The following is a 27,710-nucleotide window of genomic DNA, read 5'->3' as shown; positions in this document are numbered from 1 at the left end:
TAAATCCACCACAAAAATTATGAATCACTTTAACAGAAACACTAAACACCACAAAAATCGAGAAAATTCAGTTTCGTATCTCATTGATTGTGTTGATATTTTCAGAGACATCCTGAGTTTTAAGCTGCCACAGCTCCTTCCTCGGGGGTTACACTGACATTTCACTCTTCGCTTGAGTCTGCCCCATTGTACCTTGTGTCCACCGCCCTTACTTGGGTGGGTTGAAAAGCTGTTGGGTTGTAGAAGTTGGCAGTCGTTTTGAGAAAGGTCGTGGTGCAGCATGTGAAAATTTAGGTGCTAGGAGCTTACTGGTAGAAAAATCCTAAAGGAAGAGCTCTATTCATAAACATTCTGTCCAATTTTGGGAACCTTGTAAGTGTGTCACTTTTTCCTCCCTGAAAACACTCTTTCCCCAAATAATCATTGCAGAAAAATAAACTAAAAGCATTATCAGATAATAAATACTTAACTCTCATTTGCCAAAAAAGAAAAAGAAGAAAGATAGATACAAAGAAGGAAAGGAAGGAAGGAAGACCCAGCCACCTGCCATGGGGATCCCGTGGTCTGGTGGGGTGAGATGCGTCAGCACAGATCTTGTTTGTCATGACTAAGCTATGTTGCCCATGATGGCCAGCTAGACTTACATTCACCCAGGGACCTCAGCATGCTGTCTTCCCTCTGCTTGAGCAGAGAGAAGCCTGCCTCTGTGCATCACACAGGCAATGCCCGCCACCTGCCCGCCAGCTCCTCTGGGCCTCAGCCAGCTCTGGGATGAGGCATGTCCCTCCAGCAAGCAGCCCGAAGCCACACAAGCCTCTGCCTTTCACTTCCCCCTTCCCCCAGAGGCTCCAAATATTCCTGATGACTGGTACCTGTGCCAGCCACCTCCTGCACAGGTAGGGGAATAAAACAGAACCATCCTCCTGGAATTTACTTGCTACTAAGCTTAAAGGTCTATGCCAGCTCTTTTGTGCTGGTTATCTAATTTTTCTGGTCTTTTTTTTTTTTTTTAAGCTATGATTTATTTAGTATCCACTATGTTTGGCATTTTGATGTATTATCTCTAATCATCGAAACTTTTTGAAGTAGGTGTTTATCCTGTTTTACAGATGAGAAAATTAAACACAGATGTTAATTTTTTGTACAAATAATGTCTATTGAGCACCTGTCTGTGCAAGGTATGAGATTAGAAGCAGAGATAAAGGCAGTGGGGAGCAAGACTGCCAGTCTCTGCCCTCCTCAGTCTGGTCTGGAAGCAGATATTAAACAGAAAGGCAAGCAAACAGTAATTGTGAAACGTATGGACACCAAGGGGGGAAAACCGCGGTGGGGTGGGGATGGTGGCGTGCTGAATGGGGTGATTGGGATTGACATGTATACACTGATGTGTATAAAATTGATGATTGATTAAAAAAAAAAAATTAGACCAAGCAAAAGAAATCAGATATAAAAGCATGATAATGTATAATCCCATGTATATGAAATTCTAGAAAAGGCAAGACTATAGTCACATAAAGCAGAGCTGTGGTTTCCTGGGACAGAGATTGGCTGCAAAAAGCATGTTTTGGCATGATAGGAATGATTTGTTATCTCAATTATAGTGGTGCTTATATATGGCAATATTCATTTGTTAAAACTCATCAAGTTGTAAATTTTAAATACATGCATTTTATTTCATGCAAATTTTATCTACTGAAGTTGATTTTGAAAAGTTATATAGTAAAGTTGCCAGAGAAAAGAGATTAAAAAAATAAAATTGTGATAAGTGCCATGAAAGAAAGTAGAGAGCGTTCTAGGGATATACAGCAGGAGCACTTACTTTAGCGGGGGGCAGGCAGGAGCTAAAGGAGGAGCAGGAATTAGCCAGGGAGGGGTGGGGCAAGATGGCTGTGAGCAGAGCGATGGCATGTGCTAAGGCCTTGAGGTGACTAGAAACTTGGCCTAATCAAGGATCTGAAAGAAGGCCAGAGGGATTGGGGCCAAGGCAGGGGAATGAGTGGAATGAAGCTAGAGAGCTGGGTAGGAGTCAGATCCTTCAGGTTTTCAAGCTCTGCAGGCATAAGGATCTCCTGGGGGAGCTGATTTCAAGGCTGGCTCTGGAGCCCACCCTCCACCAAGTCTCAGCCAGAGCACCTGCACTTTTACCTGTTTCCTCAAGTGATGCTGAGGCAGGTAGCCAGAAACAGACACTTCAAGGAGTACAGATGTAGGTCTCATCAGCCATCTGAAGGATCTCAGACTTTTCCTAAGAGGAGGGGAAGCTGTTGAGACCAAGACCATGCAGCATGCTAGCTGGCACAGATTTGAACCAGTTCCATCTGATTCCCAAAGCAGGGGACACTGTCTCTTCCTAAAAGGAAGGTGGTGTCAGATGGGTGCACTGAGGGCTGGAGGAAGGACACTCCAGGTGAGGGAACAGTGTCAGCCAGAATCCCTGTGGCTCGGAGGTAGGGGGTCAGGGCAGCCACAGCCACTGGCCTGAGCAGAGCCAGGACTCAGGTCTCCTTTCCCCATCACGTTGTGAGGGCCTCACATGTTCCCGTCCCAAGTACTTTTGCATCTGAATCTCATTTTGGCTTTACAAATACTGTACCACTGTGAAGAGGAAGTGTCTACTGGGACCATTCTATTTCTTCCCCAGTGAATACACTGAGGCTCACCTAGGTGAAGCCACCGTGAAAGAATTTCAATGTACAATGGAACCTGAAGCTATAACATGGAAAATCTCATGTATGGGTCCCCAGGAAAACAAAACTTAGGGACCAAGAAACTGATTTTTCATAAATCCCTGATTAACAGAAGAGTGATAATATTGGAATTTTCTTAAATGGTACAGAGGTGATCAGGGGTTGCTTCATATCAACCTTGGAAATTTTTGCTTATAGTTTCCACAGGCATGAAGAAGAAATGACCCAGGTCAGGTTGGTCTTGCAAAATGAGCGGAACTGAGCTTCGTTTGTATGACTGGACTGGTTTTGTCTGCTCGGGGAATTTTCAAAGCTGGTCTCTGTTTGTTTTTTATTTTAGCAAATTCTAACTGAGTCCCCTACTCTCTACAGTCCCTGCCCATAAATACAGACTACCCCAAATCCTCATCAGACTTGCCTGTAGCTTGCTACAGTTTTCGTGTCCTCAATTGCAATTCTTCTGCTATTCAGGAATAAACTCATCTTTTTGACAATTTTGAGCTTGCCTCATTTTACCTTTTTATTTAGATCAACATTCCTTGGCGTCTGAAGTAAGATCCAAAGGAAACGACCTCTAAAGGACGACGACCCTCAGAATACAGCCAGGTGCCTGCACTGAGCCCCTTGTACTCATCGCTTCCATGTGTTACCCATGACTTCCAGTTTGGTGAGTCTATGCTCAGATTCTGAGGTCCCTCCCTTTGGTTGAGTTCTCCAACTTTATGACTTTACTTGGGCTCTATTTAAAGTCTTTGTCCTTTTTGGAGAGTACTTGTTTGTTTTCTTATTGGAAGCACGCTAGAATTTTGGTATAATTCCTTTGGAATTCTTGAGAGCAAAAATGAATGAATGAATGAATGAATGAATAAGTAAATAAATAGTCGGTGGGCACAGGTCAAGCAAATAAACACTATCAGAGCACTCCCCGCTCCTTGTTATGAGAGATTTCGATCTTGAAGCAAGACTCCCATGAGAGCTAAGTTGGTTGTGGACAGGCCAGATTGACATTAGGTCGCCTGCCAACTGCAAGACAATTTCTGTGTAACAAGGGATGGGGTCATGGGTCAAACAACTGAGACAAAGGCTGTCTGCCAGGGGAAAAAAAAAAAAGAGAGAGAGAGAGAATCCCATGAAAGGCACTCTGTGAAACAAAACACAACTCCCAACTCTGAAACCACCCCCTTCAGGCTATTTAGGAATTTTCTTTTGTTCTGAAGAAAACCTCTGAGATATGTGATCCCGGTCATCTGAATGCTCTAAGGGTGGCCCTCCTTCAAGGACCCTGGCTGGTTTTATGTTAAAAAATTATGGTCTCTCCTCAGATGCATTTTTGACTAAATGGACCAACCTTACTAAAGATAATTTAGAACTTCAATGGCCATTATGGGGAACCCTAGATCTCCCCAAACTTGTTTTTCTATGGACTAAATTAGAAGACTGTGTCAATAGAACTAAACCTATGAATGGAATAGCTATTTTACTTGGTAACTAAAGGCTTCTAAAGTATTCAGAATTCTAAAACTGCTTCTTTACAAAATACTATTTCTAAGTTAACAGACGCAAATACACAAGGAGATTTTAAATTTTTTTCTAGTTTTTTTTATTGAGATATAGTTGATGTACAATATTATATGTTATAGGAGTATGACATAATGATTCACAATATTTAAATGTTATACTCCATTTACGGTTATTATAAAACATTGGCTATATTCCCTGTGTTGTACAATATATCTTCGTAGTTTATTTATTTTATACCTAATAGTTTGTAGCTCTTAATCCCCTACCCCTATCTTGCCCCTCCCTCCACCCTTCTCCCCGCTGGTAGCCACTAGTTTGTTCTCTATATCTGTGAGTCTGTTTCCTTTTTGTTATATTCACTAGTTTGTTGTATTTTTTGCATTCCACATATAAGAGTGATATACAGAATTTGTCTTTCTCTGACTTATTTCACTTAGCCCAGATTTTTAAAAAGCATTTGAGGCCTCTTCCTCAGCAGCACCAGCCAATGTTTCCCTAATCCCATTACTCTGCCTCCTCTATATCACCTTTGCTGTTTTCTAATCTCCTTCCTTTATCTGAACTCCCTTTCTTCTCTAGTGCTGAAACTAACCAACTGAGCCTGTTAAAACATTCCCTTTTAAAATTAAGCCTCCTGGGACTTCCCTGGTGGCACAGTGGTTAAGAATCCGCCTGCCAAAGCAGGGGACACGGGTTCATTCCCTGGTTTGGGAAGATCCCACATGCCACAGCTAAGCCCGTGCACCACAACTACTGAAGCCTGCGTGCCTAGAGCCCGTGCTTTGCAACAAGAGAAGCCACCGCAATGAGAAGCCCGTGCACCACAACGAAGAGTAGCCCCTGCTCACCGCAACTAGAGAAAGCCCACAGGCAGCAACAATAACCAACGCAGCCAAGAATAATTAAATAAATAAATTTATTTTTAAAAATAAAATAAAATTAGGCCTTATGGGATTAACAGATACATACTACTATACATAAAATAGATAAGCAACAAAGATTTACTGTATAACACAGGTGACAATATCCAATATCTCATAAAAACCTATAATGGAAAATAATCTGGAAAAAAAATATATTACTGAATTACTTTGCTGTACACCTGAAACTAGTACAATATTGTAAATCAACTATACTTCAATTAAAAATAAGTAAATAAAATTAGGCCTCCTGAGGATTTCTTAAGTACCATGGACCAAAGCTGAATTTAGAGCTATAATAAAAGATTTTTCCCAAGGTAACTGAGGATCCTCAGATTCGCTGAAGAATTCAGAATTGCAATTCAAATTTATCAACCTGACTTCTCCGATCTTTATCAGTCAGTCCACATGTTTGCTGGAGAAGGTCAAGCCCAGCATTGGATGAAAACTGCTAATTGGGAAAGCCCCAAACAATCTTTAGAATTCCAATTAAGTCAACCACCAGCTTTTTTATATGACCAAGCTCGTATGTTATATGACCAAGCTCGTACCATGCTCAAAGGTTGCATCTTGCCATTCCAAGGGCTTTCTCTAAACTACTAAACTAGAACAAATTTCAGGCGTGCACCCAAAAGCCTGCCAAGTATGTTCATGATTACTATAGCAGACTCCAAATCGTCTTTAAACAAAATTCTGGACTCCCTATAGACATTGAATCCACCAGGGTGGCCTTTAATTTAATGCTTACAAACCATTTAAACAGAAACCATTTAAACCTTTTAAAGAACTATACCTTAGACAAAAATTAACAAAAACACCTGAATGGCATAATTGATGAGTAATGCTTTCTGTGAAAAATCTTGATCAAAAAGGGGAAATGTGAAAGAATTTCCATCTAAAATGGAACCTGAGGAAATAAAATGGAAAATCTCTTGCCTGTGCCCTCAGGAAAACAAAATTTAAGGACTGAGAGACTGATTTTTTTGTAAGTGCCAGATTTACAGAAAACTGATAATATTGGAGTTTTCTTAAATGATGGAGAGTTGGTCAGGAGTTGCTTCATATCAACCTTGGGAAATTTTGCTTATGGTTTCCAGAGGTATGAAGAAGAAATGACCCAAGTCAGGTTGGTCTCGCAAAAGAAGCTGACTTGAGCTTTGTTTGTATGACTGAACTGGTTTTGTCTGCTCAGGAATTTTCAAAGCTGGTCTCCATTTGTTTTTTATTTTAACAGACTCTAACTGAATTCTCCCTTCTGTACGTTCCTGCCCATGTGTGTCCTGAATTGGAATTCCTCTGCTATTCCTGAATAAACTCATCTTTTTTGACAATTTTTATCTTACCTCATTTTACCTTTTTATTTAGATTGACACCATTTACTTGATGGCCTATGTTAAGTCAGTGAGTAGAAATATGTGCTAGGGCCTGAGGAAGGAAGAGGACTGGATTTGCCACTGGGCAGCCAGAGTGGTCCTTGCATGTTCCAGAGGTTATGAGACAGCAGCGACCCCTGCTGTCATCAACCCCTTGGAGGCAGGAGGCTGGAAAAAATGAGCTCTGGATTTTGATCACAGGAGCTCTCTGTGTGGGCGCTGCTTTGGTTCAGGGAGGTCATGGAGATACCGAAACCTGGACAGTCTCACCACTGTGTGACTTTGGGCGGCTGCTACCACTTTGCGTCTCAGGTTCCTGTTTGTGAAATGAGGTTGGACTAGTCAGTTGCTATAGCCATTTTCAGGTCAAACACTGTGGGACTCTGAGTCAGGTTGGGTGGGTCCCCGATTCCAGAGGGTGCTGGCACCATGGATTTTTGGGGCTGAGACGGCAGTGATCCCAGTGCCAAGAGGAACAAGGAAGTAAGGGAATGTTTCAAATTCAGTTTCAATCTGGGCTGCTGTGAGAACTGGGTGGGGAATGGGGTGCAGGGTGGGGCTGTCACAAGCAGAGAGGAGGGGACTGTGGGCTCAGACCCCGGGGCCAGGCAGAGGAAATGGAATCAGCAGCATGATATCCTGGCAGAGGTGGGGGCAAAGGTGGGGCTCCCCTAGAGGGGGACCGTGCTGGTCTCCACAGGCCCACAAGAAGCTCTCTCTCCTCTTACAACCAGGTTGGATCAGAGGAGTAGGACCAGGGCAGTGGCTGATGAAAAGGAAGATGGGGCATGGGAGGCTTTGACTTCTCAGTCCTCAGAGTTTTTTTGCCATCACTCAGCACCCCAGTCAGGCCCTCACCTGCCCCTTCTCCCCATGTGAGAGCTCAGAGCAGGTGCCTCCCGCAGGGATGGTCTCCACACTCTGTCCACTACTGCAGAACTCCAGGTGGCTGTGCAGACCCACAGCCACCTCTCGGCCTTCCCAGGCTAGGACATGCATCTCCTCCTGGCTTGTTCTCCTGCATTCAACCTGAAACTGCTCTGAAGCCCCAGCCCACAGCAGCCTGCTTCCTCTGCCCTCCTGTTTCCCACACCTCTCTGCTCCCCACTGCCCTGCTGTATTGGGCACCTACCAAATCTCCTGTCCGTGTCTAATTATGCACCTCCCTGATTCATCTCTCCTCTTCTTTGTCATCCTTCCCCTTTTTCTCAATTCTCTCCTCCCTCATACACCTCAGGCCACTAGCTGCCTATTTTGCCTATTGCTAAGATGGTCGACCCACGATGACCCCTTTGATCCTCAGCAAATGTAACATTTATGAAAGAGCCACATTTCCTAAAGCCCATAATTCTAGAGTTGGAAGGTGCTCAATGGGAGGTGACAAGGAGCCTACTGATCACGTTGGCCGGGCCCATCCTCTCAGCCCAGCGTCCAAGAGTGAGGTCTTGTCAGTGCCCCAGCCTCTGGGGAAAAGATGCCTGCTCACCACACCCACTGGAGGACACCTGGTATAGAAACCAAAATGCCAGTTAGTTAACTGAAAATATAAGATAAAACTCCCAAGGTGGCTGAATGCTTGATGCCTGTTGATTTATTCTCCCCTGTTCTAGTCTGTTCATCTTCAGTGGGGTCTGTCCCTTCGCAAGGATTAGAACACTTGCGTCTGATGACAGGGCACTTCCTTCACAACTTGTGGGTATCTGAACACTCAAATTAAGTAGCTTGGTGAGCCTAGAATCAGAATTAGGGGAGAGGGGAGTATAAGGCTGCATTTCCCAAAGCAGAACATTCTCACATGAATAACTTTCCCAAAAAAAGGACTTGTAAAGCCAGTTGCATTTGGAGAAGGCTGCACACTTCAACCCCCTCCTGGAAATTCACAGTGTGTGTTGGCCTATTCAAGGCTGTGAAATGAACAAGTTTACAAGAAATTTTCCAAGTTTATTTGACGGTGAAACTGTTTTCCCCCCACACTCCCTGATACTATCAGACGGCTAATGCTGGGCTACTGTGAGTTATGGTTGCTGGGAAGTGGAGAGCCGCGTTCCTGTCCCAGGGCCTCTCCCCTCCCATCAGGCTGCCCCACCTGGTTCAGCTTCTTGGGCCCCCTTTCTGGTTTTCCTTTTTGACCAGTTTCTGCTGGCAAATTCTTCTTTATCCGTGTTATTTGCATTATCAAGGCTCTGACAACCCTTCTATACCCTGATGATAGCTTGGGAAGCCTTTTTGTGTTTAAGACGACTTCTGTGCCAGCAACAGGGGATGAAAGTGCTGTTTAGGAAGGAATTCAAGAAAAAAACCATAAACTGCAGGTGCACTGAGCCAATAAGGGAGCAGATGTCCGTGAGGGATTTAGAAGCACAGGCACGGACCTGGGCTGACTTTGGGGATGAGGTCTGGGGAGATCAGAATTGCTCTGACTTACACAGTGAATAGAATCTGGAGTGTCAGGGGTGATCTTAGAGGGAGAGGCGAGGAGAAGCCTTGGAAAAAGAGAGGAAGCCAGATTTAACAAATAAAAACATAGAATATCCAGTAAAATTTGAATTTCATATGAACAACAGATAATTATTTTATATATTCCATGCAGTATTTGGGACATACTTATACTAAAGATCATTTGTTGTTCATGTGAAATTCAAATCTAACTGAACGTCCTGTATTTTATCTGACAGCTCTGTGCAGCAAGAAGGGGAGGCCTGGGTGGCTGGGAGTCGGGGGTGCTGGGGGCAGGCCTAACGCAGGTGACAGGAAGACTGCCTGCCCCTCTGTGACAGGCAGCTGTTTGCTGTGCCATGCGGCCAGTGGCCTGGAGACCACAGTCAGTGTTCTGCTACAGGGGAGTGCCTCATGGGGCTGGGGCACAGGGCCAGGATCCAGGAGAGGAAGGCTTTGTCTCACATTTGGGTTGGCACTGGGACAGAGAGAAAAGCAGAACTGCCTTGTGCAGGGTAGAGCCCAAAAAGTCACCAGGCAGGAAACTGGAGCAGGGGTCAGGGTGTGGGGGGCTGACACAAGAGCATTCCCTCCAATCCCCCACCACCAAAGGGTTCTCAGTGTCTGGGAGAAGAATTGAACTTGATGAGGGAGGTGGGATGGGACTTGAACCCACCATCTCTAGACTTCAAGGAAAGGATGACTCCAGTTGACATTTGGGTCTTATATGTTTGTATATGTACACATGTGTACGTGTCTGTGTGTATGATCTTACCTATTACATGTTAGTTTTGTTAGTCTCTCAGAATCCTAGAGACACCTTATTGTTACCCTTAAAAAGGACTTCAAAGACCAATTATTTCAGTACCCTCATGGTAGACATGAAGAAACTGAGGCCCAGAGGAGTGAACCGGTTTGTCCAGAGTCACACAGCTGAGCCATAACTAGCAGCCCCTGTGGTAAACACAGCTCTTTCTGCTATTCTAAGTTCTCTCTCCACATTCAAAAGAGTTAACATTGCTGTGCCTTGGTTTCCTCATCTATAAAATGGAGACAATAATAGTTTATCATAGGACTGTTGTGAAGATTAACTAAAATGATGCATGATTAGAAGTGTCCACCACTGTCACCTGTTTTTATTGTCATCTGTTGACACCTATGTTGTTTCAGTCCTCTGAAAAGCTGTTGCCATGACAGGATTAGACATGCAAAAGATTAATTGGAGGAAAAGCCTCTGAAAGAAGGGGAGTAGATTTGTTATCTATTACTGCAGATCAGATTACTCCAAAACTTAGTGACTTAAAACAACAAACATGTATTATTTCACAGTTTCTGAGAGTCAGGAATCTGGAGAGACTTAGCTAGGTGCTTCTGGCTCAGGGCCTCTTGGAAGGTTGCAGTTGAGCAGTCAGCCGGGGAAACGGTCAGCTAAAGGCTTCCAAGCTCACTCAGGTGACTCTTGGCTGGAGGTCTCAGCTCCTTACTGTGTGGGCTAGAGCTGCTCAACAACATGGCAGCTGGCTTCCCCCAGAGCAAGTTATCTGAGAGAGAGAGAGGGAGAGAGCAACCAAGACAGAAGCCACAGTGCCTTTTATAGCCTTATCTCAGAAATGACATACTATCACTTGTGCTATATTCTACTGGTCACACAGACCGAACCTGGTACAATGTGGGAGGGGACTGCACAGGAACACGAATACTGGGAGGTGGGGATCATTGAGCGCCATCTTGGAGACTGGCTACCACAGGGAGGGAACCAGAGAGGGTGAGAGCAGCCTTTGGACCACGATTCAGGGAAAGAGGAAAGGAAAAAGGACTGGGTAGGAAGAGTCCTAGGTCACAGCCCAGTTCTAAGATGGTTCTCATCAGGCCAATAGGGTGTCCTCCAGCCAGAGTCATGCAATGGAGAAGCTCCACGGTTTGCTGGAATGGGCCTGCATTATACTCTCACTGTGCTCAGGCATTGGTTGGGAGCAGCCTAGGGTGGAGGGTAGGGGGAAGGAATGGCCTCTGGGCAAAGGTGGCGGTAGACATAGAGAAGCAGCAACTGGGTTGTCAGTCAGTTATGCTCCTTGCAGCAGGAGACCTGAGCAGTGCATTTTCATGGCTGTCACAAAACCCTGCCCCACAGTACATAAATGTAATCAAAGAAGCTGTTCTTCAAAAGACATTATGTGTGGTGGGCCCAGGGAGATGTGAGGCCAAGCGCCAAGTAAATCACAAGCAAGTGATTTTCTTTTCAGTGGACAAATATTTTCTAAGTTTCAGCTCTGCCTAGGCCTGGAAAGACACAGTCTCTGTCCTCCTGGCATTCCCAGCTGAGCCAGCCTGACAGGTAAGCACATATCTGGGAAGGCTTCCTGTAGGAGGTGACACCTTAGCTGAATCTTTCAAGACTGTAGGGATTAACCAGGCAAAGAAAGGAGAGGGCTCTCTGGCAGAGACAGAAAAAGGTGAGGCCTGTGCAGCCCTGACAACCAGGACAGTCTGCAAATCCCTTCACCAGGGACACACACCTGTCACGTCCTAGGGGAGTGTAAGGTCTCAGGCCAGACTGGATAGTGCTACAGACCACAGCACAGCCAGTGGGACAATGTGACACAGATGCTCATAGACAGTGAAGCAGGGCCAAGAGTGAGGTCTGAGGGGTAGGTTGAGGCCGGCAGGAAAACAAGACTCAAGGGCAGAAGCTGGGAAGATGCAGAACAGACTGAGGAGTTCAGTGGAGGTGGGTCAAGGCAGGTTGCAAATGACGGGAAGTCTCGGGGGCCCAATGACTTATTGTGCCAGAGGCAAGGGACACACGTGAGCACCAGCCTGCAGAGGCACACAGGGCCAGGCAGCCACCAAGCAAGAGAAGTGGAGGGGATGTGAGAGGTGACCAGGGTGGGGCTGAGGCTGGGGAGTGGCTGAGGCTGGCAGGAGCGCTCAACAATCTCCCACTGGGAGGAACCAACGATGGGAGAAGGCGCACATAAAAAGTGTTGACTCGTCCTGGGTTCCCAGAGTGACAACCAGCAATTAAAGAAGGCTTGAGAGTAGAAAGGAGTGAAGGGGGAAAGATGGCTCCGAGGATGTACCAGAGGAGGAAGGCCATGGAGATGGCATAGTCTGTGAAATGGGGCAGAAGAGGCAGAAGGATGTGGAAATGAGGGAGAAAGGACACAGAGGAAGACACCGAATAAGAGCAGGTGCGAATGAGTATTGGAAATAGGCTGGTTGTCAAGGAGCTTCTGTGCCCAAGTTCTTGTACCTTGGAGTCACATCACATCCAGGAGGGAGATTCCCCTCTCCCCACCCCCTCCTGACTTGGATCTGGGAAGGGGGGATTGGAGGGTGGGAAGCATGGGGAACAACTACAGCGTTTGGGGGATGTAGGCAGAGAAGGCATGCCTCCTCGAGGGCCCTGAGGAGCGCATGAGAAAGCCTCCCTCAGTTAGGGGTCTGCTCTGTACCCTCTGGGAACACTTTACCTTCCCTCATAACAATCCCCGAGAAGGGGGTTACCGTCCTATGTCAGCCCAGAGGAGACTGAGGCTCAGAGAGGTCCAAATGGGCGCATTCCCAAATGTAGCCCTCAGACTTATGCTGGTCACCGTGAGATAACTACAGAAACTGAGAGGAGGTGTTTGGGAACTTCTACAGCACTGTGACAGAGAAGTTGCTTCTCTCTTATATAATAAACATTTGGCATAAAACAGCTAGGAATAAACTTTAAAAGAATTGTGAGAAAGTCATATGGGGAAAGCTTTTAAACTGTTAACGAAGGATTTAAAAAAGAAAGTCCTGAATAAATAGGAAGACATGTCATGTTCCCAGATGAAAAGCTTAAATAGTATAAATATGTAATTCTCCCCATATTAATCTCTGCAGTTAGAATTAAAATGCTAATGTTATTTTTTGAAATTTGAAAAAAAATTTTCTTTTTAATTTATTTAATTTATTTATTTTGGCTGCATTGGGTCTTCATTGCTGTGCGCGGGCTTTCCCTAGTTGCAGCGAGCGGGGGCTAATCTTCGTTGCGGTGCGCAGGCTTCTCGTTGCGGTGGCCTCTCTTTGTTGCGGAGCATGGGCTCTAGGCACGTGGGCTTCAGTAGTTGTGGCATGCGGGTTCAGTAGTTGTGGTGCACGGGCTTAGTTGCTCTGCAGCATGTGGGATCCTCCCGGACCAGGGCTCGAACCCGTGTCCCCTGCATTGGCAGGCAGATTCTTAACCACTGTGCCACCAGGGAAGTCCCAAAACTTGAAAATTTGATTCTCAAGTTCACATGGAAAAATAAATTTTGAGTAACTAGCCAGACATCAAAATGTAAAACTATAGTAACTTAAAGTATAGTCTTGGTCTAAGAACTGGTAAATAGATCAATGTAAGGGAACAATATCAGAGAAAAAATTCATGGAAATTAAATGAAGATTTTTGACAATATTGAAACTCTGGTACTAAATGAAATAATACCTCTATGTATTTAATAAACATGCCTCTAGGGATGTTTATTTCACTTTATAATGTCATTGGAAAGACTTCTGTATTCATGAAATATTCTGTATTTCATCAAGAAATATTCATTGAAAGCAAGAAATTTTTGAAAAAAAAATTCCACAAAGAAAAAAAATGAGTAGTTTGCTTCACAAGATAGTGATTTGAAAACCAAGACACTCTTGGGGAAACTGATAAATTTCACAAATGTTTGGCTAAAATGTGAAGGGTTGGCAAGCTACAGACCAAATCCAGCTGCTGCCTATTTTTGTAAATAAAGTTTTATTGGAACACAGCCACATCCATTCGTTTCCATACTGTCTACAGCTGCTTTCATGCTACCATGGCAGAGTTGAAAAGCTATGGACAGAGATTGTATGGCCCTTTGCAGAAAAAGTTTGCCAGTCTCTGCTCTATGTAATTGAATTAGAATATATTAAAAGTCAGATGAAGGGTATCTGATTGTGCTACAATTTATTTTTAATCAGAAAAAATACTCTAAGCAATCACTGTGGATTTATAATCATAAAATAGGTTCAGTGATACCCAACAATTTGATAAATAAAAAATAAAATAAGCATATTATCATGTAAAATTTTGGGATTAATATTTTATGTCTTTGGTTTTTATGTTTCATTTATCTAGTAATTCTCTTTTTTTCTGATTCTTTTCCTTCCAGCTTTGGTGAGTCACAATTGACATACAGCATCATATAAGTTTAAAGTGTACAGCATGACAGCATGATGATTTGACTTACATCAGAAAATGATTGCCACAATAAGTTCAGTGAATATTCATCATTTCATACAGATACAAAAGAAAAAGAAAAAAACATTTTTTCCTTGTGATGAGAGCTCTTAGGATTTATTCTCTTAACAACTTTCATATATAACATACAGTGGCATTAATTATATTTATCATGTTTAACATTACATCCCTAGTAGTTATGTATCTTATAACTGGAAGTTTTTACCTTTTGGCTATCTTCATTCAATTCCCCCTTCCTTCACCCCCACCCCCACCTCTGGTAACCATAAATCTGATCTCTTTTTCTATGAGTTTGTTTGTTTGTTTTTGAAGTATAGTTAACCTACAACACTATGTTAGTTCCTGGTTCACAACATTGTGATTCGATATTTCTATACATTTCAAAATGATCATCACAATAAGTCTAGTTACCATCTGTCACCATACAAAGATGTTATATTATTATTGATTATATTCCCTACACTGTACATTTCATCCCTGTGATTCATTTGTTTTGTAACTAGAAATTTGTACATCTTAATCTCCCTCACCTATTTCTCTCATCACTCCACCACCCTCTCCTCTGGCAGCCACCTGATTGTTTTTTGTATCTATGACTCAGGTTTCTGTTTAGTTATGCTTGTTCATTTGTTTTGTTTTTTAGATTCCACATATAAGTGGAATCATACAGTATTTGTCTTTCTCTTTCTGATTTATTGCCCTTAGTATAATACCTTCTAGGTCCATCCATGTTGTCGCAAATGACAAGATTTCATTCTTTTTTTATGGCAGAGTAACATTCCAGTGTGTGTGTGTGTGTGTGTGTGTGTGTGCACGTATACCACATCTTCTTTATCTATTCATCTATTGATGAGCACTTCCTTAACTTTCTGCATTTCTACAAAATGCTCCACCTCCCATCAGGAAACTTGCACAAGCCTCTTAGATAGACTCATCTACCAGAGGGCAGACAGCAGAAGCAAGAAGAACCACAATTCTGCAGCCTGTGGAACAAAAACCACATTCACAGAAAGATAGACAAGACGAAAAGGCAGAGGGCTTTGTACCAGATGAAGGAACAAGATAAAACCCCAGAAAAACAACTAAATGAAGTGGAGATAGGCAACCTTCCGGAAAAAGAATTCAGAATAATGATAGTGAAGATGATCCAGGACCTCGGAAAAACAATGGAGGCAAAGATCGAGAAGATGCAAGAAATGTTTAACAAAGACTTAGAAGAATTAAAGAACAAACAAACAGAGATGAACAATACAATAACTGAAATGAAAACTACACTAGAAGGAATCAATAGCAGAATAACTGAAGCAGAAGAACGGATAAGTGACCTGGAAGACAGAATGGTAGAATTCACTGCTGCGGAACAGAATAAAGAAAAAAGAATGAAAAGAAATGAAGACAGCCTAAGAGACCTCTGGGACAACATTAGATGCAACAACATTCGCATTATAGGGGTCCCAGAAGGAGAAGAGAGAGAGAAAGGACCTGAGATAATATTTGAAGAGATTATAGTCGAAAACTTCCCTAACGTGGGAAAGGTAATAGCCACCCAAATCCAGGAAGCGCAGAGAGTCCCATACAGGATAAACCCAAGGAGAAACACACCAAAACACATAGTAATCAAATTGGAAAAAATCAAAGACAAAGAAAAATTATTGAAAGCAGCGAGGGAAAAATGACAACATACAAGGGAACTCCCATAAGGTTAACAGCTGATTTCTCAGCAGAAACCCTACAAGCCAGAAGGGAGTGGCATGATATACTTAAAGTGATGAAAGGGAAGAACCTCCAACCAAGATTACTCTACCCGGCAAGGATCTCATTCAGATTCGATGGAGAAATCAAAAGCTTTACAGACAAGCAAAAGCTAAGAGAACTCAGCACCACCAAACCAGCTCTACAACAAATGCTAAAGGAACTTCTCTAAGTAGGAAACACAAGAGAAGAAAAGGACCTACAAAAACGAACCCAAAACAATTAAGAAAATGGTCATAGGGACATACATATCGATAATTACCTTAAACGTGAATGGATTAAATGCTCCAACCAAAAGACACAGGCTTGCTGAATGGATACAAAAACAAGACCCATATATATGCTGTCTACAAGAGACCCACTTCAGACCTAGGGACACATACAGACTGAAAGTGAGGGGATGGGAAAAGATATTCCATGCAAATGGAAATCAAAAGAAAGCTAGAGCAGCAATACTCATATCAGATAAAATAGACTTTAAATTAAAGAATGTTACAAGAGACAAGGAAGGACACTACATAATGATCAGGGATCAATCCAAGAAGAAGATATAACAAGTATAAATATATATGCACCCAACATAGGAGCACCTCAATACATAAGGCAACTGCTAACAGCTATAAAAGAGGAAATCGACAGTAACACAATCATAGTAGGGGACTTTAACACCTCACTTACACCAATGGACAGATCATCCAAAATGAAAATAAATAAGGAAACAGAAGCTTTGAAAGACACAACAGACCAGATAGATTTAATTGATATTTATAGGACATTCCATCCAAAAACAGCAGATTACACTTTCTTCTCAAGTGCACACAGAACATTCTCCAGGATAGATCACATCCTGGGTTACAAATCAAGCCTCAGTAAATTTAAGAAAATTGAAATCATATCAAGCCTCTTTTCTGACCACAACGCTATGAGATTAGAAATGAATTACAGGGAAAAAAACGTTAAAAACACAAACACATGGAGGCTAAACAATACGTTACTAAATAACCAAGAGATCACTGAAGAAAGCAAAGAGGAAATCAAAAAATACCTAGAGACAAATGACAATGAAAACACGATGATCCAAAACCTATGGGATGCAGCAAAAGCAGTTCTAAGAGGGAAGTTTATAGCTATACAAGTCTACCTCAAGAAACAAGAACAATCCCAAATAAACAATCTAACCTTACACCTAAAGGAACTAGAGAAAGAAGAACAAACAAAACCCAAAGTTAGCAGAAGGAAAGAAATCATAAATATCAGAGCAGAAATAAATGCAATAGAAACAAAGAAAACAATAGCAAAGATCAATAAAACTAAAAGCAGGTTCTTTGAGAAGAAAAACAAAATTGATAAACCACTAGCGAGACTCATCAAGAAAAAGAGGGAGAGGACTCAAACCAATAAAATTAGAAATGAAAAAGGAGAAGTTACAACAGACACCGCAGAAATACAAAGCATCCTAAGAGACTACTACAAGCAACTCTATGCCAATAAAATGGACAACCTGGAAGAAATGGCCAAATTCTTAGAAAGGTATAACTTTCCAAGACTGAACCAGGAAGAAATAGAAAATATGAACAGACCAATCACAAGTAATGAAATTGAAACTGTGATTAAAAATCTTCCAACAAACAAAAGTCCAGGACCAGAAGGCTTCACAGGTGAATTCTATCAAACATTTAGAGAAGAGCTAACACCCATCCTTCTCAAACTCTTCCAAAAAATTGCAGAGGAAGGAACACTCTCAAACTCATTCTATGAGGCCACCATTACCCTGATACCAAAACCAGACAAAGATACTACAAAAAAAGAAAATGACAGACCAATATCACTGATGAATATAGATGCAAAAATCCTCAACAAAATACTAGCAAACAGAATCCAACAACACATTAAAAGGATCATACACCATGATCAAGTGGGATTTATCCCAGGGATGCAAGGATTCTTCAACATACGCAAATCAATCAATGTGATACATGATACATCATATTAACAAACTGAAGAATAAAAATCATATGATCATCTCAATAGATGCAGAAAAAGCTTTTGACAAAATTCAACACCCCGTTTATGATAAAAACTCTCCAGAAAATGGGCATAGAGGGAACCTACCTCAACATAATAAAGGCCATATACAACAAACCCACAGCAAACATCATTCTCAATGGTGAAAAACTGAAACCATTTCCACTAAGATCAGGAACAAGACAAGGATGTCCACTCTCACCACTATTATTCAACATAGTTTTGGAAGTCCTAGCCATGGCAATCAGAGAAGAAAAAGAAATAAAAGGAATACAAATTGGAAAAGAAGAAGTAAAACTGTCACTGTTTGCAGATGACATGATACTATACATAGAGAATCCTAAAAATGCCACCAGAAAACTACTAGAGCTAATCAATGAATTTGGTAAAGGTGCAGGATACAAAATTAATGCACAGAAATCTCTTGTATTCCTATACACTAATGATGAAAAATCTGAAAGAGAAATTAAGGAAACACTCCCATTTACCACTGCAACAAAAAGAATAAAATACCTAGGAATAAACCTACCTAGGGAGACAAAAGACCTGTATGCAGAAAACTATAAGACACTGATGAAAGAAATTAAAGATGATACCAACAGATGGAGAGATATACCATGTTCTTGGATTGGAAGAATCAATACTGTGAAAATGACTATACTACCCAAAACAATCTACAGATTCAATGCAATTCCTACCAAATTACCAATGGCATTTTTTACAGAACTAGAACAAAATATCTTAAAATTTGTATGGAGACACAAAAGACCCCGAATAGCCAAAGCAGTCTTGAGGGAAAAACACAGAGCTGGAGGAATCAGACTCCCTGACTTCAGACTATACTGCAAAGCTACAGTAATCAAGACAATATGGTACTGGCACAAAAACAGAAACATAGATCAACGGAACAAGATAGAAAGCCTAGAGGTAAACCCACACACCTATGGTCAACTAATCTATGACAAAGGAGGCAAGGATATATAATGGAGAAAAGACAGTCTCTTCAATAAGTGGTGCTGGGAAAACTGGACAGCTACATGTAAAAGAATGAAATTAGAACACTCCCTAACACCATACACAAAAATAAACTCAAAATGGATTAGAGACCTAAATATAAGACTGGACACTATAAAACTCTTAGAGGAAAACATAGGAAGAACACTCTTTGACATAAATCACAGCAAGATCTTTTTTGATCCACCTCCTAGAGTAATGGAAATAGAAACAAAAATAAACAAATGGGACCTAATGAAACTTCAAAGCTTTTGCACAGCAAAGGAAACCATAAACAAGACAAAAAGACAACCCTCACAATGGGAGAAAATATTTGCCAACTAAGCAACTGACAAAGGATTAATCTCCAAAATATATAAACAGCTCATGCAGCTCAATATTAAAAAAACAAACAATCCCGGGCTTTCCTGGTGGCGCAGTGGTTGAGAATCTGCCTGCCAATGCAGGGGACACGGGTTTGAGCCATGGTCTGGGAAGATCCCACATGCCGCAGAGCAACTAGGTCCGTGAGCCACAACTACTGAGCCTGCGCGTCTGGAGCCTGTGTCCACAACAAGAGAGACCACGATAGTGAGAGGCCCGCACACCGCGATGAAGAGTGGCCCCCGCTTGCCGCAACTGGAGAAAGCCCTCGCACAGAAACAAAGACCCAACACAGCCAAAAATAAATAAATAAATAAATAATAATTAAAAAAACAATCAAAAAACTCACATTATTAAAAACAAACAAACAAACGACCCAATCCAAAAATGGGCAGAAGACCTAAATAGACATTTCTCCAAAGAAGACATACAGATGGCCAAGAAGCACATGAAAAGCTGCTCAACATCACTAATTATTAGAGAAATGCAAATCAAAACTACAATGAGGTATCACCTCACACCAGTTAGAATGGGCTTCATCAGAAAATCTACAAACAACAAATGCTGAAGAGGGTGTGGAGAACAGAGAACCCTCTTGCACTGTTGGTGGGAATGTAAGCTGATACAGCCACTATGGAGAACAGTATGGAGGTTCCTTAAAAATCTAAAAATAGAATTACCATATGATCCAGCAATCCCACTACTGGGCATATATCCAGAGGAAACCGTAATTCAAAAAGACATATGCACCCCAGTGTTCATTGCAGCACTATTTACAATAGCCAGGAAGCAACCTAAATGCCCTTCGACAGACGAATGGATAAAGAAGATGTGGTACATATATACAATGGAATATTACTCAGCCATAAAAGGGAACGAAATTGGGTCATTTGTGGAGACGTGGATGGATCTAGAGAGTGTCATACAGAATGAAGTAAGTCAGAAAGAGAAAAACAAATATTGTATATTAACGCATATATGTGGAACCTAGAAAAATGGTACAGATGAACCGGTTTGCAGGGCAGGAATTGAGACACAGATGTAGAGAACAAACGTATGGACACCAAGGGGGGAAAGTGGCCGCGGGGTGGGGGTGGTGGTGTAATGAATTGGGCGATTGGGATTGACATGTATACACTGATGTGTATAAAATTGATGACTAATAAGGACCTGCTGTATAAAAAAATAAAATTAAAAAATTAAAAAAAAAAAACAAACAAGATGCTCCAGTTCATATTTTGTATTTCTTGCCTGAATCCTAGAATTAGTCATTTCTCCAAGGAGCCCAGGCTCCTTTTTATTGGAGAATGGCATTAGAAACCAAGATCCTTGATGCTAGCTGTGCCCATTGCTACCACAGCATCTCTAAGCTGACAGAACAAGAAAATATATGTATATACTAACCCACATACATACACACATATATATATAAATATTTTGTATAAAATCATCTGTATCTATATTAAGCTAAACATGAGTTCATGCTGATGTCTCCAACACCAATCCATTTCCATAGATAACTCTATCTTCCTCCCCTGCTTACCTGTAACCTCCCACTCTAACAGGGAGGTACCTGATTGCTGCCATCACCGTTTGCTTAATTGCTCAATACCAGTGTACATCAGAATTGTTAACCTGTACCCAACGGAGAAACAATTTGATACACAGTTTCTTTTGCCTTTAGTCTTATATAGGCCACTCATCTGCACAGTTACTTATGTCAGCACCATTTCCTCCACCCCTATTAGTGAGATTGTTTCATACATTTGTAATACAGTTAGATTGTTTTGACACATTTTGCATTCTGTCCTGGGATTCCTGACCTCCTAAATTAATATTTTTTCATTCACACACATTAAGGTTCACTCTTTGTGCTGTAAAGTATTACAGGCTTTTACACATGGGTCATGTCATATATCCACCACTACAATATCATACAGAACAGTTTCACTGCCCTAAAAACCCCAGTGCTTCACCTACTCAACTCCTCCTCCTCCCCCTTCCCCTTAGCAACCACTGATCTTTTTACCAGTTAAGCTGTAATTTTGCCTTTTGCAGAAAGTACTGTATTGTATAAAAATATTGATCTATGATGAATTTAAAAATCTTTAAACTTAATACTTCAGCACAAATAGTTTAAAAAGCAGTGATATTAATAATCAACCCAAGGCCACTCCACTACCACAAGGGAGAATGAGAATTTGAAGTCATGTCTGTTTGGTTCTGAGTCCTGAGCTGGTTTCCATGTCTGTCTCTTTTTTTTTTTAAAAAGCAGCACCACCTTCAGGTTATCTTTTTTTTTTTTTTTTTTTGGCTGTGTTGGGTCTTCATTTCTGTGCGAGGGCTTTTACTAGTCGCGGCAAGTGGGGGCCACTCTTCATCGCGGCGTGCGGGCCTCTCACTATCGCGGCCTATCTTGCTGCGGAGCACAGGCTCCAGACGCGCAGGCTCAGCAGTTGTGGTTCACGGGCCCAGCTGCTCCGCGGCATGTGGGATCCTCCCAGACCAGGGCTCGAACCCGTGTCCCCTGCATTGGCAGGCAGATTCTCAACCACTGCGCCACCAGGGAAGCTCCCATGTCTGTCTCTTGATTCTCTCCTATTCAAGCATTAAGAAGGATCCCTCATTCTGAGCTCTGAATAACCACTATTATGCTTTAGGAGCCAGTTAGACAAGATTATGGAGGAAAACAAAAGTGGGCAAACCATGGTTACAAAAAAGGCCTTTATGTGGACTCAGGAAGTTGAAGGAAGAAGGAAGACAAAAACTGTGCATATGGCCCTGGGCATTACGTAAAGCCCATTTGCATTTTGGGGGTGATTCCATAGCCCCAAGTTGGGACCCTCCCTTATGCCAGGCCCCAACTGGGTGCCTAGGACACAGGACACAGACGGACACTGTCCTTCAAGAAGTTCACAGCCTAGCAGGGTATTTGTCAATAGATACACACCTGATACATTATAAAGAGAAAACAGGAAACCATTAATTCTTTGGAGATGATAAAAATGTAAGAGTCGGGAGAAGAAATGAGTGGTAGGATTTTTACCCAGTCAACCAAAAAAAAAATGAAGAGTCACATGAAAAGATCAAATATTTGCATTACGTGGTAACTGAATGACTATAAACCTCTTGCTGAGGGGAAAGAATTATAAATGGAGATGTGAAATGTAGAAAAGAAGCTCAGTCCATAAGAATCAAAGAAGTAAAAACAAAAGAACACTTGCGATTACAGTGAGTGTGGGAAGACTTTCAGGTGGACCTGGGGTTTAATTTGACCTCAGAGAAACCAACCAGTGAGTAACTCTGAGCATTGCCCCGGGAAATCTGTAGTGCCATAGAATTGCCTCTGAGGTCGCACTGTGACAAAATGTATAAGTCGTGGTGGGCTGGGGCTGCCTTGGTAGCTCTTATTGTTATACGGTGTGTGCACTAGGGCTCACGTGAAAATAAGAAATATGCATCACAAAGAAGACTAATGATTAACACGAAGGGTAACCTGACCTTTGTCTCCATGGTCACAGACCTAAGGCGGTGAGCAGGGGCCCCCAAAATAAGATGGACCAGAAGGAGAGGGACAGCTTGAGGCTGAAGTGGCTTCTCTGTGGCTCTGTTTGTATTGATAACTCCACCTGCGGCCTCTTTTATGAGTCAAATGTCACAACTCCCTCCTGGGCATTTCCCCCATGTGTCTCAGACACTCCAAATTCACCTCTCCCCGACTAATCATTGCATCCCAAACCTGCTCCTTTTCTTTTTTTATTGAGATAAAATTCACATAAACATAAAACTCATCACTTTAACCATTTTAAAGTGTACAGTTCAGTGGTGTTAGTATATTTACCATGCTGTGCAACCATCACCACTAATTCCAAAACATTTTTATCACACCGCCCCCCAAAACAACCCTGTACCCGTTAAGGAGTCACTCCCCATTACTCTCTCCCCAAACCCCTAACAACCACTCATCCCTGTGGATTTGCCTATTCTCTGGACATTTCACATAAACGGAACCACACAATATGTGGTCTTCTGTATCTGACTTCTTTCACTTAGCATAAATTTTCAAGGTTCATCCATGTTGTAGCATGTATCAGTACTTCATTTCTTTCTATGGCTGAATGATATTCCATTATATAGCTATACAGCCGTCTGTTCATCCCATACTTGCTCTTATGCCCGTCTTGTTTATCTACTGAGTGGCAGCCTTCATCCTGTGTTCCATACCAAAAATCGGGATGTCTTCTTTGGTCTTTTTCTCCCTCATAATCCAGTCAGGCAAGGTTGAAGTCTTGTCGATTCTATCCCTCTCTAAATCTCTCCTCCCCACCCTTCTCCCATCCTGGACCCTACCCCCGGTCAGGACACCCTCCTTTCTCATTCAGATGACTCCCCCAATCCCCTGAACTCTCACCCTGCCTCCAGCTCTGTCCCTTCCGTCCATTCTCTACATCGTGGTGGGAGGGACCCTTATTGTCAGAGCTGACCAGGTCTCTGTCCTGCTTACAACCCTTCCATGCCTTCCCACTGCCCTCAGGATAAAGTTCAAATTTCTCATCATGGCTTACAAATCCCTCCAGGACAGAAGCCCTGCCTGGCCCTCTGCCTCATCTTGCATCTACACTCCAACTGACTGAGCTCTGTCCTGAGCCAGCCAGGCTGTCTCCTGGACAAGTAGGAGCTCATCAATCAAGACTCACCTTGGTGACCACTTTCTCTCTTGATCTCTTGCCCACCCTCCAAACTGGACTAGACCCCTCACAAGCCTCCCCATGGCAGTTAGAACACTGGGTTGCACTCATATTTACTTCTGGCTCAGGCAGTCACGTGGCTGACCCCTTCTCCTTGTTCCAATCTCCACTCAGTGTCACCTCCACAGGGAGGCCTTCCTTGATGACGCCATGCCACCACCTACCCCAGTCTCCAGATATCACATTTCATTCTTAGCACTTACATCTACCTGTAGTCTTTTAAATTTATTTGCTTGTTTATTATCTCTTTTCCACACTAAACTATAAGCTCCCTGAGAGCAGGAATCTTATTTACCTCTGAACCCAACCTCAGAACAGGGCCTGGCACACAGAAGGGACTCAGTAATATATATTAAATGACTAATATATGTTCAGTGTGAAAATAGCTTTTATTTTTTTTTAACCGCGTAATGATTTTAAGTCACAAACCTGAAGACTCTTTGCAGAAGTTAAAGGCCCTGTGTCCCTATGATGCACACCTACACTTGACTCCCTCCTCCTTTAGGAAATGCTTTTCACTCTCTGTCCTCTGTGGCCCTGGGCCATCCTGGTTCTTCTCTCACTCTGACTAGTCCTTTGTCTACTTGCTTCCTGTTTCCTCTTCGTCTTCCTTCGCCTCCCAATTGTGAGCTTTCCTCCACACCTGAGTCTTAGTTCTCTCCAGCGTATGACGCATCCCCTCAATGGCATCTGGGTCTCTCTGTGTGCATGGCTCACCGGTCCATACATCTGACCCTAAGTTCTCCCACTGCCTGCAACCTGCAAGGTCCCACTTGGAATTCCCTTTGTGCCTTTAAATTGTGTAATGAAAGACTCAGAGCTCCCAGCAATGAATTCCTGGGGATTTTGTAATTCCTACGAACGCATCATGTTGAAACCTCATCATAATATCTTTACACAATTGTATACCGTGAGGCCATTGGAAAGAATGAGACAGCTCCGTATGTACTGATCTGGAATAATTTCCACAACATGGAAAAAAAGCACGATGTGCAACAGTGTGCAGGGTGGCGCTGTCCGGGAGAAATATAACACAAGCCACACATATAATTTTAAATTTTCTAATAGCCACATTAAAAGTAAAAAGAGATGAAATTAATTTTAACAATATAATTTATTTAACCCAACTATATCCAAAATAGTTTCATTTCAACATATCAATATGAAAAAGTGTTAATGAGATACTTAATGTTTTTTCTCATACTACCACTCATTGAAATCCAGGTGTACTTTATACTTATCGTACATCTCAATTTGGTCCAGCCAGATTTCAAGTCTAGTGGCTGTCATATTGGACCATGCAGGTGTCCTCTTTGAAGAATATGTGCATGGCAAGGACACAGCAGGAAATGACTACACAGCACATCCCAGAGGAGCATCCTTCACGTCCTGTCTTCTTTCCTCCTTGAATGCTCTATGGGACATTGGTGACTGACTGACTCACAGGATCAGTTGGAGGTCTCTCCCTGAAGTGCCCACTCTAGATCCCCTCCATGCCCCTGCTTAGACTTCTCTAAAGGACAGTTATTCTACAAAAAGACTCCTGCCTTTTTCACCCAGAGGTGAAAGAGAAGAGACCACCGCAAGAGAAGCCACCGCAATGAGAAGCCCGAGCACCGCAATGAAGAGTAGCCCCGGTTTGCTGCAACGAGAGAAAGCCAGCATGCAGCAACGAAGACCCAACACAGCCAAAAATAAATTAATTAATTAAAAAAAAAACAAAACATTTTCACCATCCTTTGCACAGCCCCTCTAGATGAACTTGTTCAAAATCAATCAATTGATGGATCGATCAATCAATCAACAAACGTTCATTGAGTGCTTACTACATGCCAGTTGCTTGCCGGCCCTGGGACATGAGACGAACCTGGCTCCTGCCTTCATGGAGCTCCCAATCCAGCGGGAAATCTCTTCCCATCCCTCCTCACCCACTCCCTCCGCCTGCCCCTCTTCTCACCTTCCTTCCTCTTCCTCAGATCTCTCTCCTGGCACCCATGATCTATGACAGGGGGCCGCCCAGGTTGCAAATCACACCCCTTTGGGCTTGGTTTCCATTTCAGAGGTCAGCCTGGTCTTGTTCTTCCTGGGGAGTTTTCTGTGCATTAATCACTTGGCTCAGAGAGCACAGGATGGCAGAGATGCTGGGGTCATGAGGAGGACAGGAGGAAGTCAGGTGGAGCAAGGACTCAGCTCGGGGTCTCACAGCCCCTGGGCTGCTCTGGAATGACCAAGGCCAGGCTGTCCTGGAGAGAAAGCAGAGACCACAGTGGGCTTCGCTGAGGCCAGAGCTGCGTGTGGGGTCCCAGAGTGCTCTCCTCCTCAGCCAGAGGAGAGAAGTGCCAGCGGCCCGGGGGTGTTCCATCCGGCGCTGACTCTCCCCTCCCCTTCAAGTCTGTCACAAATCAATATACTTCCTGCTCGGCACCATGGCCCCGGCGCCTCTCACCTGCTCCCTGGAGCCATGCAGGGCCCTCCTCCCTAATCACCCCCCCAGGCTCCCCAACTCCAGTTTGCCCACCGCCATGCTGCCCGTCTGCATGGCCCCCCTCGGTGGGCGCCCCCTCCTGCTGAACAGCCCTCAGAGCACGCTGCCCCCCCTCTGGGGTTGACCAAAGTCACACCTTCCCAGACGTTTCTCCTACTAACCCATGAACAGCAGGACAGACGACCGTGCTCTGCTCACCCCACCCGCACTCTTCCTAGGAGGGGCTCTTTAGGAAGATGGAGGGGGCAAAATAGAGACGCTCTTAGCATGATACCTGCAGTGCACCAACGTGGTAAGGCCGTCAACACTGACAAAAGAAAGATTTGCTGGTTTTGTGGATGTGCTTTTCTGAGGCTGGACATGGAGGGCCGTTTTCCTTCATCTTCTCCTCCTCTTTCACACTGCTGAAGTCTCCTCACCAACTCCAGGAGGAGGAAAATCTGGCAGAGCCAAGACCCTGGATTGATGGAAGGGCCTACGAAACCCAGCGGGTGTGCCTGTGTGTGTGTGTGGTGGGTCCTTAGGGTCAGAGCAGAAATGCCCCCAACTCCCAGACAGTGACTGACTGTGGCAGGGATATCAACCCATTCCTGAGAGATACAGGCTCCAGGATTCCCCGACGGCTTTGTCGAAACTTCTACAGACTGCTCCGTGGCGGGGCGGGAGGCGGTTTAGGACACCCCACTTCACGTTCTCTCCCTCTCTCCTTCACTCAGGCTCAGACTTGCACCGAGGCCTGGAGGGTCTCCCAGCGCCTCCAGCTCCTTCCTTATTTTCTCTCACACAATCACTTCCCCAAATAAAGACCTTGGGTGTTTGATCCCAATCCTTGGTGACTGCTTCTTGGAGGATTCGGGGCTAATGCAGTCGGGCTGTGCATGTTTTCACACAACCTCAGGTGCAGCTGAACCCAAGTCACTGAAGAAGCTGAGCGTGATTCTGCCAGCAAGGAGCGTAGGTGCACACGGAGCGAGCGCCCCTCAGCCCTCCTCCTCCACCAGGCCGGCTTGAGGAGAGCTCACTCTCGTCTTGGCCCCTTCCTGACTTTGTCAGCTCCCACGTACACCTGCCAAACTTAGCTGTCCTTCGAAGCCTCACTCGGGGTCAAGTTAATTCCGGGTGAAGGGCATAGCATCCCAGC

At 43.4% G+C, this 27,710-nt stretch overlaps 1 pseudogene; it reads left to right on the top strand.

Annotated features, from left to right (window-relative positions):
- LOC137765904 (14-3-3 protein gamma-like) overlaps positions 1–26,693 on the top strand; it is a 33,092-nt pseudogene extending 6,399 nt beyond the window's left edge.
- Positions 26,694–27,710: the final 1,017 nt, after the last annotated feature.

Source organism: Eschrichtius robustus, chromosome 6, assembly GCF_028021215.1.
Source record: "Eschrichtius robustus isolate mEscRob2 chromosome 6, mEscRob2.pri, whole genome shotgun sequence".
NCBI lineage: Eukaryota > Metazoa > Chordata > Mammalia > Artiodactyla > Eschrichtiidae > Eschrichtius > Eschrichtius robustus.
The sequence above is the reverse complement of the archived record's forward strand: the minus strand, read 5'-3'. Positions and strand labels throughout refer to the sequence as shown.